This window comes from Malaclemys terrapin, chromosome 6, assembly GCF_027887155.1.
Source record: "Malaclemys terrapin pileata isolate rMalTer1 chromosome 6, rMalTer1.hap1, whole genome shotgun sequence".
Classification (NCBI taxonomy): domain Eukaryota; kingdom Metazoa; phylum Chordata; order Testudines; family Emydidae; genus Malaclemys; species Malaclemys terrapin.
In genome coordinates this window covers 117,425,392-117,441,116 of record NC_071510.1, presented here as the reverse complement: position 1 = coordinate 117,441,116, position 15,725 = coordinate 117,425,392, and the positions used below count along the sequence as shown (strand labels likewise).

Below are 15,725 nucleotides of genomic sequence, written 5' to 3'. Positions count from 1 at the left end.
TTGTGCATTCTAGTCTATCTTGTCACCCAGGCAAGCTGGACTATGTGATAGATGGTCACTTTACACCCAAAACTGCAACAATATTCAGGTAACTCCCAGTCCCAAAGGGCCAGTCACTTACCCCAGGTCAATTGTACTCAGATCTCAAACCAAAGATAATGCCTGTAGCCAATACTATAATACACTAACTCAAGATTTATTAACAAAGAATAGAAATAAGAGTTATTTACAAGGTTAAAACAGGAAACACACACACACACAGTTACAGTCTTAGATTTAAAAAGGTAATATAAACTTCTAAAATAAGTAGCTCTATACATCCTGTACGGGTGACCCAGGCCAAGCAGCATGGGGATCTCTTGCTTATGTTTAGGAATCTTTGCCCCTCAGAGTGCAAACAGCATAGACCTTGTCAGGGATTTTTTATCCCCTTCACCCCAGATTTCAGGATGATGGGATAAGTTCTTGTGCAGGTTCCCCCTTCATGGAGGGAGTTAGGAATGCAATCAACAAGGCCTCCCTCCTTGTAGCATCCTTGGATGCTACACAATGCTTTTAATGGGCCGTCTTGTGTGCAGGATGAGCACCTTACCTTAATTAAACACTCAATATAATTTTATGCCATGGGATACAGATATTATAAGTAAGATTAATACATGCAGCATCCTACAAGCATTCCATAAAGTTTAAACACATTCTTATAACGCTAATATTTATTTTAACTATACTAATCCACAGGTAAGCCAGACTGGTTTCCAACTCCACATTTGTCAGTGTTCAGTGAGGCCTTGGACCTTGCATGAGTTGGCACCTGGGCTCCAGCGTCACAATTGTAATAATACTAAAGGCCCAGTTGCGTGGCTGAAATGGCTAAGAATGGACTATAAGGTGGATAGAAAGTTGGCTAGATAGTCGGGCTCAACGGCTCCATGTCTAGTTGGCAGCTGGTTTCAAGTGGAGTACCCCAGGGGTCGGTCCTGGGGCCGGTTTTATTCAATATCTTCATTAATGATCTGGAGGATGGCGTGGACTGCACTCTCAGCAAGTTTGCAGATGACACTAAACTGGGAGGAGTGGTAGATATGCTGGAGGGTAGGGATAGGATACAGAGGGACCTAGACAAATTAGAGGATTGGGCCAAAAGAAACCTGATGAGGTTCAACAAGGTGTGACAGACCCAGACCACTGGGGTACAGGAGTCTGGTAGAGGGCAAATATACTGGTCACTGAATGAGTAGTTTTCTGTTCCCTGAGTAACCAGAGCAGGGGCTGCACTAGAGTAATCAGGAACCTGCTAGAACCAGTTAAGGCAGGCAGGTTAATTAGGACACCTGGAGCCAATTAAGAAGAAGCTGCTAGAATCAATTAAGGCAGGCTAATCAGGGCATCTGGGTTTTAAAAAGGAGCTCACTTCAGTTTGTGGTGTGAGTATGAGGAGCTGGGAGCAAGAGGTGCGAGGAGCTGAGAGTGAGAGGGTGTGCTGCTGGAGGACTGAGGAGCACAAGTGTTATCAGACACCAGGAGGAAGGTCCTGTGCTGAGAATAAGGAAGGTGTTTGGAGGAGGCCATGGGGAAGTAGCCCAGGGAGTTGTAGCTGTCATGCAGCTGTTACAGGAGGCACTATAGACAGCTGCAGTCCACAGGGCCCTGGGCTGGAACCCGGAGTAGAGGGCAGGCCCAGGTTCCCCCCAAACCTCCCAATTGACCTGGACTGTGGGTTCCTCCAGAGGGGAAGGTCTCTGGGCTGTTCCCAACCCACATGGTGAATCTCTGAGGCAATAAAATCTGCCAATAAGCGCAGGACCCACCAAGATAGAGGAGGAACTTTGTCACAAAGGACAAGTGCAGAGTCCTGCACTTAGGACGGAAGAATCCCATGCACTGTTACAGACTAGGGACTGAATGGCTAGGAAGCAGTTCTGCAGAAAAGGACCTAGGGGTTACAGTGGACGTGAAGCTGGATATGAGTCAACAGTGTGCCCTTGTTGCCAAGAAGGCTAACGGCAATTTGGGCTGTATAAGTAGGGGCATTGCCAGCAGATCGAGGAACGTGATCGTTCCCCTCTATTCGACATTGGTGAGGCCTCATCGGGAGTACTGTGTCCAGTTTTGGGCCCCACACTACAAGAAGGATGTGGAGAAATTGGAAAGAGTCCAGCGGAGGGCAACAAAAATGATTAGGGGGCTGGAGCACATGACTTATGAGGAGAGGCTGAGGGAACTGGGATTGTTTAGTCTGCAGAAGAGAAGAATGAGGGGGGATTTGATAGCTGCTTTCAACTACCTGAAAGGGGGTTCCAAAGAGGATGGATTTAGACTGTTCTCAGTGGTACCTGATGACAGAACAAGGAGTAATGGTCTCAAGTTGCAGTTGGGGAGGTTTAGGTTGGATATTAGGAAAAACTTTTTCACTAGGAGGGTGGTGAAGCATTGGAATGGGTTACCTAGGGAGGTGGTGGAATCTCCTTCCTTAGAGGTTTTTAAGGTCAGGCTTGACAAAGCCCTGGCTGGGATGATTTAGTTGGGGATTGGTCCTGCTTTGAGCAGGGGGTTGGACTAGATGACCTCCTGAGGTCCCTTCCAACCCTGATATTCTATGATTCTAAGTAATCATAAAAAGTTACGTGTAACTGTTTGCGTTTGAAATTCCGATGAAGTTAGTGGCAAGGAAAAGTACTTGAGGAGTTCTAATGCCATGTCTAAATTATGTAAGCAGCCACACACTGAGGGCTTGTCTTCACTACCAGGGAAGTTGTCCTAAGTTATGCTACTCCAGCTACGTGAATACCCCGGTGTCTACACTGTGCTACACTGATGGGAGATGCTATCCGGTCGACTTCCCTTACTCTTCTCAGAGAGGTGGAGTACTGGGGTCGACCAGAGAGAGCTCTGCCATCAATTTAACGGGTCTTCACTAGACCTGCAAAATCGACACCCGCTGCATCGATTGGAGCAGCATCAATCTCCCCCGTAGTGAAGGCAAGCCCTGAGAGCAAATTCCAATGTCTTCATTTTTGGACCAACTGTTTAGCAAATATATTTACAGCGTACATTTTGAAATTGACATCCATTGTGAGCATTGAATTATTTCTGACATTCCCAGCAAGGAGGGAAACTTTACAAAGCTCTCAAAGCTACAGACCGAGGTAAGTACTATGGGTGCAATATATTTATCAAATGATCATGAACACCACAGAAAATATATGGTGGAGGATGAAATGTATTCCCTGCCTGAAGATTCAGAGCCAGGAAACTTATAATTTTGAAGGAGGGAGCGATTTCCCTGACTTTCCCCCCATGCAAATAAATCACCGTGAGGATGGTGAAACTATTCCATTTCAGGAAATAGTTTTTTGAGAATGGATGGGAAGGTGAGGAATAGGTGGAGCCTTTAAAAACAAAAAAGAAACAGGAAGCAGCATAGCTGGGTAGTGAGATGACAGAAGAAATCCACAGTCACCAGCAGTTAATACATATTTCTGTACTATTCATAGATGAATGATAGTCTTGTAGTTAAGATACTTGATGTTCTATCTACATTTCTGAGTCACTGTCATCTTCCTCCCTCCTAACTTTTGAAAACACCTTCCTATTCTGGAGAAAGAACTGATTATAAAGTAAATTAAACAAAATCAGAGGCAACAATACTTAAAGGTTTCCTTCCACAATTGTTTGCTAGGCAGCAAACCTTTTACTGGGATCACAAGCCTTTAATATCTAAGTAAATTTTAGTGCACCCACCATTTCATTAACTATGTACCAGTGCTTTTTGATAAAGCCCTGGCTGGGATGATTTAGTTGGGGAGTTAATATTCCCATAAATGTGGCCAATTTATACCATTAAACTGTACCTCTCCGCTTACTAATATCTAATAAGATGATGAAAATGAAAGTGCTTCAGATTTGTTTGTCTGAAAAAGTATACCACTTCCCTTGCACTGCTCAGGTTCAGGGTGGCTTTCACAGATCGTATAATAGAATCATAGAAATGTAGGATGGAAGGGACCTCAAGAGGTCATCTAGTCCATCCTACTGTGCCAAGGCAGCGCCAAGTAAACCTAGACCATCCATGACAGGTGTTTGTCTAACCTATCCTTAAAACCTCCAATGACTGGGATTCCACAATCCCTCTTGATAATCTATTCCAGTACAACCATCCTTATAGTTAGAAAGGTTTTCCTAATATTTAACTTACATCTCCCTTGCTGCAGATTATATCATTTACTTTTTGTTCTACCTTCAGTAGCCATGGAGAACAATTGATCTCCATCCTCTTTAACAGCCCTTAACATACTTGAAGACTGTTACTGGACCCCCCTCAGTCTTCTTTTGTCAAGTCTAAACATATGCAGGTTTTTTTAAACCTTTCCACATAGGTCAGGTTTTCCAAACCTTTTTTCATTTTTCTTTCTTTCCTTTTGACGTTCTCAGATTTGTCTACATCTTTCCTAACGTGTGTGGTGCCCCAAACCGTACAGAATCCTCACCAATGCTGAGTAGAGAGGGACAATTACTTCCTTTGTCTTACACCCGACAGAGCCTTCTTGTGAAATAATAGCCATCCAAAGAATAAATACAGAATCTACAAAACCTTCTTCCTTTCACAATCTCTCTGACAATGATCCATATCCCCCTGCCAATTGAAGGGCATCCAAATACACGAAATATGTAGGGAAGTAACCCAATGCAAACTGAAAACAAGCACCCTCTTACCAAGAGTGTAGTGAATAAATCACAATGAATATTTCATTGGACACCACCTTCTGCTCATTGAATTTCACCAAGAGATTGCAGCTTCCTTCAATTGTTATATGAAAGCATTTGACAAGTTTTGGGTGAACATTCTCACCCGTATGGATTGATTGCACAGAGTTGTATGTCTTCTGGGTTTCCAATAGTCCCAATGCTACAATATCATTAGCCTTTATCTTGTGATGAGCTCCATGTTGTACTCACCCTCTGCACATTAGGCAGGGTGTGGGTTTTGCATAGAAACTAGGAATCTTTGTGAGGGAGACCACAGTAGAAAAAATATTTTCAAAACTATAAAAAGACAAATCAAAGGTTTTATTACTAAAATATACACGGTAGTGAGAGATACAAAGTCAGCATGTTATGTTTAACACAAATGAGGACAACTCATGACTTCTAATGGGGAGTTGATTTGGTCTAATGCTCACGAAGGGTTCCCTACCTCCCTGGAGGAAGATCCAGTGGAAAGTTGCTAGGAGACTCCATACCCAGTGCAAAATGCAACAACCTATTCTCCAATCTGTTTGGAAGGTTGCTGAAACAAATGGACTCACAGCTCCATCTTCTTTATTTTGTCCTGAAATTAAAAATAAAAGTTCTGGCAACTAGTTCACTTACACTTGCAGCAAATCTTGACTAAAGACTTCCTATTTAGTACTCCCTTGGCTACGTTGTTGGGATGCCCACAAGAACATTGGACAACAAAGCAAAATTAATTATTAATGATCTTACTTGTAATACATCTTCTCCAAGCTACAATATGCTGTTCTTTTTTAAAAAAAGAAAAGCTTGTAATGAGGAATGGATCTGTAAAGTTCCAGAAATACATGACATTGCACAACCATCAGCTTGAACCTGTAAATGAAATCATTTAATACAGAGCCGTCACCTTATGATGTAGCCATCACATTACCAAAAAGTGACAGTTTGAACTGGCATTGATCCAAGGCCTATCATCAGCGATCTACCTGTTAATAACATTAATGGTCTATATCTTTGGAGATCTCTCAGGTGCCCTTTAAGCTAGTTTTATTCATATACGTGATCTAGGGGGTAAATTCTGGCTCCTCCTCCATGGCCAAAAAGGACCCCAGTTGCAATAATACCAATCTGTTTGAGCAGGTTTTTAATCATTGTTTCTGCACCAGTCCTGAATATGGTTTGTCACTGCCTATATTTATAGTTACACTGTGTCACGTGTTGACACCCATTGTTAGCAACGAATACTCTTTCTAATATAGAGAAGACTTTAAAAAGATGGTGGAGTATTTTGTTATTTAACATATTCATAAATGATCTGGAAAAAGGGGTAAACAGTGAGGTGGCAAAATTTGCAGATGATACAAAACTACTCAAGAAAGTTAAGTCCCAGGCAAACTGCGAAGAGCTACAAAAGGATCTGGGTGACTGGGCAATGAAGTGGCAGATGAAATTCAATGTTGATAAATGCAAAGTAATGCACATTGGAAAACATAATCCCAACTATACATATAAAATGATGGGGTCTAAATTAGCTGTTACCACTCAAGAAAGACCTTGGAGTCATTGTGGATAGTTCTCTGAAATCATCCACTCAATGTGCAGCGACAGTCAAAAAAGTGAACAGAATGTTGGGAATCATTAAGAAAGGGATAGATAATAAGACAGAAAATATCATATTGCCTCTATGTAAATCTATGGTACGCCCACATCTTGAATACTGCATGCCGACGTAGTCGCCCCATCTCAAAAAAGATATATTGGACTTGGAAAAGGTTCAGAAAAGGGCAACAAAAATTATTAGTGGTATGGAATGGCTGCTGTATGAGGAGAGATTAATAAGACTGGGACTATTCAGTGTGGAAAAGGGACAACTAAGGGGGGATATGATAGAGGTCTATAAAATCATGACGGGTGTGGAAAAAGTAAATAAGGAAGTGTTATTTCCTCCTCCTTATAACACAAGAATGAGGGGCCACCAAATGAAATTAATAGGCAGCAGGTTTAAAGTAAACAAAAGTAAGTATTTTTTCACACAATGCACAGTCAACCTGTGGAACTCTTTGCCAGAGGATGTTGTGAAGGCCAAGGCTATAACAGGGTTCAAAAAAGAACTAGGTAAATTCATGTAGGATAGGTCCATCAATGGCTATCATCCAGGATGGACTGGGATGGTGTCCCTAGCCTCTGTTTGCCAGAAGCTAGGAATGGGCGACAGGGGATGGATCACTTGATGATTACCTGTTCTGTTCATTCCCTCTGGAGCACCTGGCATTGGCCACTGTCAGAAGACCGGATACTGGGCTAGATGGACCTTTGGTCTGACCCAGTATGGCCATTCTTATGTTCTTATTTTAGTGTTAGCTTTCATTTGTTTCTAACCCCTCAAATTATCTGTATAGGCTTGGACATTTTAGCAGCTCGTATCTCAGCAGTTGCACTTCAGTCTAATTGTGTTGCAACAGATGAAGAAAACAGTTTAGTCATGTAGTCCCAGATCCACATGAGTATTCAGGTGCATAACTCCCATAGGTGCCTAAGTATCTTAAAGGATTTTGGCCTTACAGTCAGCAAATTGAGACAAAGAAACAATCTAGTTTATTAAAAGAAATATACAATTGAAAGGCTAAGTGGCACAGTGGGGTCACATTTGGTATTGTGACATTTAGTTTATACTGATCTCTACCATGCAAGTTTGGTGGTCTCCAATCAAACGCTGACAAATATTTATCTAAATCATTCACCTTACAAGATAAATGGCGGTCAATCATGCTATTTAATAGACAATAACTAGTATTCTGGTACAAAAAAGCTCCACTTCCTATTCAACACACACACTTATTGTTCTATTGACCTACATTTTAAAAAAATGACTAGTGATGTTGGGTTTTTCCATTCTTGAGATGCCTCCAAGGGGCATGATTTGGTGAGAGCACGTGCTCTGCATTTTCTCAAAATCTGGCCCTGTTAAGATGTCTCAAGTTGCGTGCACACGAAAAAAAAAAATCACTGGTTGCTTATGTCTAAATGTATAATATAAACCTTGCTTCCTGACACATTTCATTAACATTCAGAGACAGTAATTGCCTGCTAATTATTAGATCAGTAAGAGGTTTTGTATCGTCATCTATTACACCATGATTCCTAAAATGTATATTACTATTCATCCCCTGGAATTTATAGTGTTTAACACACATTAAGTGTCTATTTAAATCTCAGTAATATGTCCATTTAGGAATTTTAACTTATGCATTTAAATTAGATTTAATAGGAGAGGCTTTTTTGAAGCTGAAAGTTTGTCCATTAAGAATATCTCTCAGGCTACAGAAATGAAAGGTGTGGTACAGGCTTTCTTAGTTAAAACAAAGATGAACTTGCAGAACAGGACTGAAGAATGTAGATATCATATTCTAATGGACTGGCAGAACTGGTGAATTTTACCTGGATTAATTTTACCCAAGATCTTTTGTGCCCCAAATTGCACATTTCAGCCGGTCTGAATGATTTGTCCTTCTGGGTAGCTCACTCTCAACTGAAACATAACATGGAGAAAATGCTGTGTCCATGTTACCATTTATTGGTGCTATGCCCATTCCCCACACCACCCCTCACCATCTCCCTATATTTCCACTTGGAGAACGCCAGTGAAACCTACTTCTGTGGCAGGCAGGGAACATATAACTTAGTGTCCCTGAAGCAGAAACTCATTGTATCCACACTGAAATAAGCACTAGCTCTAGTTACTTTTATTGTCATTGTGCTCTTCATTTGTAATATCTAAGACCTTCAAAATACACAGCCACATTTTCAAAGCCCCGTACAGCTGCTGAGACATGTGACATCCTCATAGAATATCAGGGTTGGAAGGGACCTCAGGAGGTCATCTAGTCTAACCCCCTGCTCAAAGCAGGACCAATTCCCAACTAAATCATCCCAGCCAAGGCTTTGTCAAGCCGGGCCTTAAAAACCTCTAAGGAAGGAGATTTCACCATCTCCCTAGGTAACCCATTCCAGTGCTTCACCACCCTCCTAGTGAAAGTTTTTCCTAATATCCAACCTAAACCTCCCGAACTGCAACTTGAGACCATTACTCCTTGTTCTGTCATCAGGTACCACTGAGAACAGTCTAGATCCATCCTCTTTGGAACCCCCTTTCAGGTAGTTGAAAGCAGCTATCAAATCCCCCCTCATTCTTCTCTTCTGCAGACTAAACAATCCCAGTTCCCTCAGCCTCTCCTCATAAGTCATGTGCTCCAGCCCCCTAATCATTTTTGTTGCCCTCCGCTGGACTCTTTCCAATTTTTCCACATGCTTCTTTTAGTGTGGGGCCCAAAACTGGACACAGTACTCCAGATGAGGCCTCACCAATGTCGAATAGAGGGGAACGATCACGTCCCTTGATCTGCTGGCAATGTCCCTACTTATACAGCCCAAATTGCCGTTAGCCTTCTTGGCAATAAGGGCACACTGAGTCATATCCAGCTTCTCGTCCACTGTAACCCCTAGGTCCTTTTCTGCAGAACTGCTTCCTAGCCATTCGGTCCCTAGTCTGTAACAGTGCATGGGATTCTTCCGTCCTAAGTGCAGGACTCTGCACTTGTCCTTGTTGAACCTCATCAGGTTTTTTTCGGCCCAATCCTCTAATTTGTCTAGGTCCCTCTGTATCCTATCCCTACCCTCCAGCGTATATACCACTCCTCCCAGTTTAGTGTCATAGACCCATGGCATGAAGCAAAGCCTATTTTTTTTACATGGAGGCCTCCAGGTATGCCATTCCCAGTCAGAACATGAAAATACCAATTTGTAGGATTTTGCTTATGCAAGGTTACATCCTTCAATTTAGCACTGAACTTTGGCCTGAAAAATTTACCCCTGCAACAATTCCATCAGTTCCTCCATTTTAAAACACTGACTTCTCTTCTGCTTTCCTCCTCCTTGGTTTTTAATTATGTAGCACATGAAAAATAAAGACTATTTCCTGGTCTTTTAGGGTATGTCTACATGGCACTGTGAGCCCAGGGTTCATGGGACTTGAATCAGAATACCCATGTTACAGAACCCTGGGATTGAGTGTCTACACTGTTTCTTAACCCCAAGTTAGGATGTTTCTAACTTGGGCTTGAACTTGGGGCTCTGGCATCCACATTGCAGCACACAGACCTGAGTCAAAGCAACCATAAACACAGTTCCCCTAGTGTCCTGATGAAAAGGGGCTGCTTTAGCCCTTTGTCCATGGTGCACTGTGGGGAATCTTTACTGCTCACCCTGCACATTACAGGAAATTAGAGCAACCTGCCAATGCAGCCTGCCGTGGAGACCATTTGGTCTGTGCAAGCCCAGCTATTAGAGCCAGCAACATGGAGGAGGCAACTTTTTAAGTAATTCTCTTGCTTGTGCTTTCACTCCTGTATCAGGAAATGGGCAGAGCATGTGTGAGGTGTTTGTGGACATTTTGGCAGCATTTTCTGACCCACCAAAGGTACCTGACAGATTTCATAGAGGAGGAGAAGGAGTACCCTGGCATGGCAGACTCACACTGACAGATACTGCTCAGTACAACTGGCATAGCTGCTGATGCCCTTATGTAGGCTCGTGTTTCTGGTGCAGGACCATGAGACTGGGTGGGACCACATCTCCATGCAGATCTGGGATGCCCAACAGAAGGTCCAGAACTTTTGCATGAAGAAAGCTACATTTCTGGAGCTTTGTGAGCAGCTTGCTCTGATCCTCCAGCATAAAGACATGCATGAGGGCACACTTGCTGGTCCAGGAGCAAGTTACTCTAACTGTCTAGAAGCTGCCTACCCCAGACTACTACAGGTAGTTGCTAACATTTGGTGTTGGAAGATTGGCTGTGAGTAAAGTGGTGGGAGAGGTTGCTGAGGCAATTGAGTGTGTGGTTTAGCCCGTTAAAGATATACTGGAGGTAATTATTGGATTTGAGAAACTGCGGTTTCCTAATTGCACTGGGGCTATTGATTGGACTCATGTGCCCCTAGGTGGCCCTCCTTAAGGAGCACACAGGTACATAATCTGCAAAAGATACTATTCCATTGTTATGCAGGCCCTTGTGGATCACAGAGGCCAATTTATGAATGTCAGTGGCAGCTGCAGTGGGAAAGTGCATGATGCCAGAGTTTTTGTCTCTCAGGAGTCTACATTCTTGGACAGGCTGGGAAACTACTTCACCAAATGACATTTTCATAAACAGTGTTACTGTCCCCAATGTTATTCTGGGGGACCCTACATGTCCCCTTGGCTTATGAAACAAGACCCTGGCAAAAGACAGTTTAATTACACTCTCAGCAGGTGTAGAATGGTTGTTGAATGTGCTTTTGGCAGTCTGAAGTACCACTGGAGATGTCTACAGACCCATTTAGATGCTAGTGCCATCAATGCTTGCTGTGTTCTTCACAATCTTTGTAAAGCCAAAAGTGAGCCACTTCCCCTTGAATGGACCTACAACACCGAGCGGCCACTGAATCAGTGCCCTCAGTAGAAAAGTGCAGCTACCACTGCTGGTGTGGATGCACCTGGGCAACAGAAGTCAGGAATGCTTTGTGTTCTTACATTATGGACTTCATGGTCCAATGGAAGAGGGTGGAATAATACCGGTAAGAATGTAGTTGTGGAGGGGAAAGGCTAGTTAATTCTGGAGGGAGGTTCAGTGCTTAGGAGGGGTGTAGGCTTGACTGCCATGCAATAGACTTATGAATGACATGATGGATAAGGAAGCGGGGGTGGTTTATATAGGGAATTCATTGAAGTGTGAATTGCTGTACCTAAGTAAATAGAGGAATAGTGTTTGCTTAGTAACGCACAATTACTCCTGATTATGGTTTCAGCTTTATTGTCTCAAACCATGATTGTATCATGTAATGGAGTGATAGCAATAAACTTTCTTGATGACATGACAGGCTTCATTTGTAAACGTATTAAAACAGTGCAACAGTCACCCAGTGCCGGGCAGGCCAACTGCCATGACAGAACCCCAAAATGGGTAACAGAAGAATATTTGCCACAGGGAAAAAAGTGCAAGAAATATGGAAAACTTGACCCAACCCCCATCGCTCTATGTACCCACCCATTATTCTCCTTTCCCTTCTTTCCTAATTTTGAGCACACTTGGTGCTGGGGGAGGGGTGGAGGTATCCCCAGGAGTGGGTTCAAGAAGGAAAGCTGCACGGGGTTTAGTTGCCTTGCCCAGCTGCTCATGGGTCCAGAATGCATGGGTTGCCCCAACATGGAGCTGTATGTTGCAGGGGGAATCAGATTGGGGTGCGGGAGGGGGAGGCAGCAGGAGCAGGTGCTTTTCCAGCCATGGTGGAGAGGAGTTGTTCAAACAGTTCTCTCTGTTGAGCTCTGTCCTCCTCCTCCACCTGCAGTTCCTGTTCCAGGAACTGCTTTGCAAGAACCTGCTCCCTTCTGAAACCCTGCATTACAGCTCTTCTGTGAGCCTCAGTTTTTCCTCCTGACTCTCAACTCCTGCTATTGGACCTGCTGGTCTACCCTCTCATGAGCTCAGACCATAACTTCATCACAGAAATGCTTCCTTTGGAACAGTCTGTGAAGGTACATTGGACCGAGTACATGGGATCGAGTTCTGGATGTATAGCAGGCAGCAAAGAAATAGGCTATGAAACAGAGGGTTATTGTCTAAAGCAACTCAGCAGAGGAGCACAGAATTAATTCTTCTGGACTCTCAAGGTCATAAAAATGTTACATTTCAATACTGAACCAATATATACAGTGAAGAGGATGCTTCAGTCCACATACGCTGTCTGGACACAGGCTGGTTAATGGCGGTCACAGAAGTGCAGAGACAATGGTACAGTTACATTTTCAAGCTTTTTCTCTTTTACGAAAATTGCGTAACTATTTGTGATGTGGGGAGGGTGGCTAGTGGCTACAAAAGTTTTTTTCCATCATTTCAGGCCTTTCATATTTTGGAGGACATAACTGTTCTTGTGGTATGTGTCACAGGGTGAGTACACCCCGTTCTTTTGGGGCCAGGCAAGGGCATTGTAGACTCATGGCTCAGTCCTCCTGGCTGCTCTTGGCCTCAAGGTGGTCTGGCCTAGTGATCCAAGTCAATATGGTTGCCATTTCTCACAGGGTGGCATGGCCCAGTGGCCAAGGTCAATATAGCTGCCCACTCTTGCAGGGCTGTGTCACCTAGTGCCCAGAGTCAATATGGCTTCCCTCTTTGGCAGGACAGTGCAGCCTAGTGGCCAGAGGGTGTGGGCCACCACTGGGATGTGTGTGACCAGCATAGGGAGACCCAGGCCCTCCCTACTTCACTGGGTCCCAGCCCAGGGCCCTGTCAGCAGCAAGTGCATTTGTCACTGGGTCAACAGGGATCCAACTGAAACATACCGACTTGCTGCTCAGTTCTACAACCAGATCAATGTCTAGTTCCCCCAGACTACTTCCTACCATGTCTTCCAGTGGCACAGTCTGTGGCTAGGTCTATACTACCCGCCTGAATCGGCGGGTAGAAATCGACCTCTCGGGGATCGATTTATCGCGTCCCGTCGGGACGCGACAATCGATCCCCGAATCGGCGCTCTAACTCCACCAGCGGAGGTGGGAGTAAGCGCCGCCGACAAAAAGCCCCAGAAGTCGATTTTGCCGCCGTCCTCACAACGGGGTAAGTCGGCTGCAATACGTCGAATTCAGCTACGCTATTCACGTAGCTGAATTTGCGTATCTTAAATCGACTCCCCCCGGTAGTGTAGATGTACCCTGAGTCTCCTGGGGCTCCAGAGTATCTGTCCAGTGAATCTCCCAGCAGTTCTGCTGTCTCCTGGGTATCTGCAGGTAGCTGACTGTCTATCCAGATCCTAGTGGGCTTGGTCTCGGGCTCCAGCAGCTCCCAGGCAGGAGTCTACGGCATATATCTGCCCTCCTGGGCCATCGGCCCAGACTGAGCTGTGCTACTCCCTTTTATACTGCTAATCCAACTGGAGCATGCCCAGCAGAGGTGAGGGGGTGTGGCTTCCTCAGCCCACAGTGTGGTGTTAACCCCTCCTTGTCCAGTGTGGGGCCAGGACACCCGTCACAGCGCCCTTCTGACAAAGGGAGATGTTATTCCAAGCTGCTGGTAGGAAACCTGCAGTGTAGGCAGTGACTGAACAGCACATCTGTGAGTGGAGTGGCCTCATCAACTACCAAGCTGGCCCTGGAAAATACTCCCTTCCCTGCAGTGTGACTAACTATGCGGAGTTCCTTATTCAGGAAAAAATTTGCAGCCATCAGCAACCAGGATTGGGTCAGAATCCATGAGAGAATTAACAGGATGCTGCACTAGCTCACACATGGCTTACCCTGTTATTGCTGCATGCAAACAGGCAGAACTCCGCAGCCTCCCTCCCCTCCCCCAGCACATTTCTGGACAAAAGCGGACACCCAATTCGTACTTGGGAGCATAGACGCTGACTCCATGGGTGCTCTGGGGCTGGAGCACCCACAGGGAAAAATTAGTGGGAGCTCTGCACCCACTGGCAGCCAAGCTTCCCTCACCCCCACCCCACCTTCTCCTCCCCCACCCCAGAGCATGCCATATCCCCGCTCCTCCGCCTACCTCCCAAGTGTTTCCCGCCCGCACGGCTGCCGCCAAATAGCTGTTTGGTGGTGTTAGCATGCTCCGGGGGTAGGGGAGGAGTGGGAATGTGATGCGCTCAGGGGAGGAGGCGGGGAAGAGGTGGGGCCAGGATGGGGATTTGGGGAAGGAGTTGGAATAGGGTCAGGGAGGGGGTGGAGTTGGGGCAAGGACTTTGGGGAAGGGGTTGGAATGGGGGCGGGGCAGGGCCTCCTGGAAGGGGTGGAGTGGGGGTGGGGCCGGGGGCAGAAGGTGGGGTCGAGCACCCAGGGGAAAGAGGGGAAGTCGGCGCCTATGCTTGGGAGAAATGATGTTGTCACCTATGGACTGCATGGACTACCTCTAACTGAAATGGACTAGATTTGGAAATAGAACAGAGTTTCCCAAACACTCACACTAATGTCACTGTTTCCAGGCGGCTCCGTAGCCTATTGAGTGGTTACAGAGCAGCACAATTTAAGCCATTATTACTTAAAGGAAAACATGAATGACAATAGCAAACATCTGTGACTTTACAGTGAAAATGCTCTTCAAAGCTATTTCTTACTGTTTGCAATTCCCAGTCAGCATTTTGAACACCATGTGGTGGGGAAAAGGGGGGGTTGCCAAGGTGTAGTGATACAATCTGCCATTAGCGGATACACAGATGTTGGTAGCTGGGGCTTCTCATAACTTTTGCACTGGTTCTAAGAGCGGAAATCCCTACTACTACTGTAGTAATACATTTTAAATTGGAGTCAGAAACTTACTGGGCTCTGGGGTGGCTTCTGTCTCCTTCAGATTTGCTGTAGACTTGGCAGCGGGGTGTTCCTCAGGGCAGGGATCAAACAGCTTTTCCAAGTAGGGAGTTAGAATTTGATCCTGTTCCACTGGGACTGGTTTCAAAACCAGAGTTACTTTATGCTCCCCATTCAGCTCCTGCTCTGGCTCACATCAGCCCCCATGCTGGATTCAGGGGCCAGCAGCACACCATCCTGGCTGACCAGGTCATCATGCACCATAGTTGGCTGCTGTATGCTGGGTGTAGTGCCCAGCACCCGGTTAATCTCATAAAATGGGAATGAGGTTGGAGAGTTGCCTGAGGTGCAGTTTTAGTCCCTGGTTTTCCAGTACTCACTCTTCATTTTCTTAATGCGCTCTGTGCACTGGTCACTGGTCCGGAAAATTTGCAAAGCTGCCAGCTTTTTAGCCGTCTGCTGGCACATGTAGTCATTCCTGGTACTTTTGCTAAAGTCCAGTTTTACTGGCCTCACATCAGAGATTCACTAAAATTTGATTGTGCTTCCATGACCAGGAAGCAGCACGCTTTGCAAAAAGCTTGCTCTGTTCAGTCTCCATTGCAAACTCAGGAGGCTCTCTGATGGTGAGTTTGCAGCTTGGTGATCAGAAAACA

General features: G+C 45.0%; 1 long non-coding RNA gene across 1 annotated transcript; it reads right to left on the bottom strand.

The window, feature by feature from the left end:
- Window positions 1-5,048: 5,048 nt before the first annotated feature.
- Window positions 5,049-15,410, bottom strand: LOC128839463 (uncharacterized). Its single transcript, XR_008445435.1, has 2 exons — window positions 15,082-15,410; window positions 5,049-5,329 (listed from the first exon to the last, which is right to left on the bottom strand). It is a non-coding gene; the product is annotated as an uncharacterized LOC128839463 (long non-coding RNA).
- Window positions 15,411-15,725: the final 315 nt, after the last annotated feature.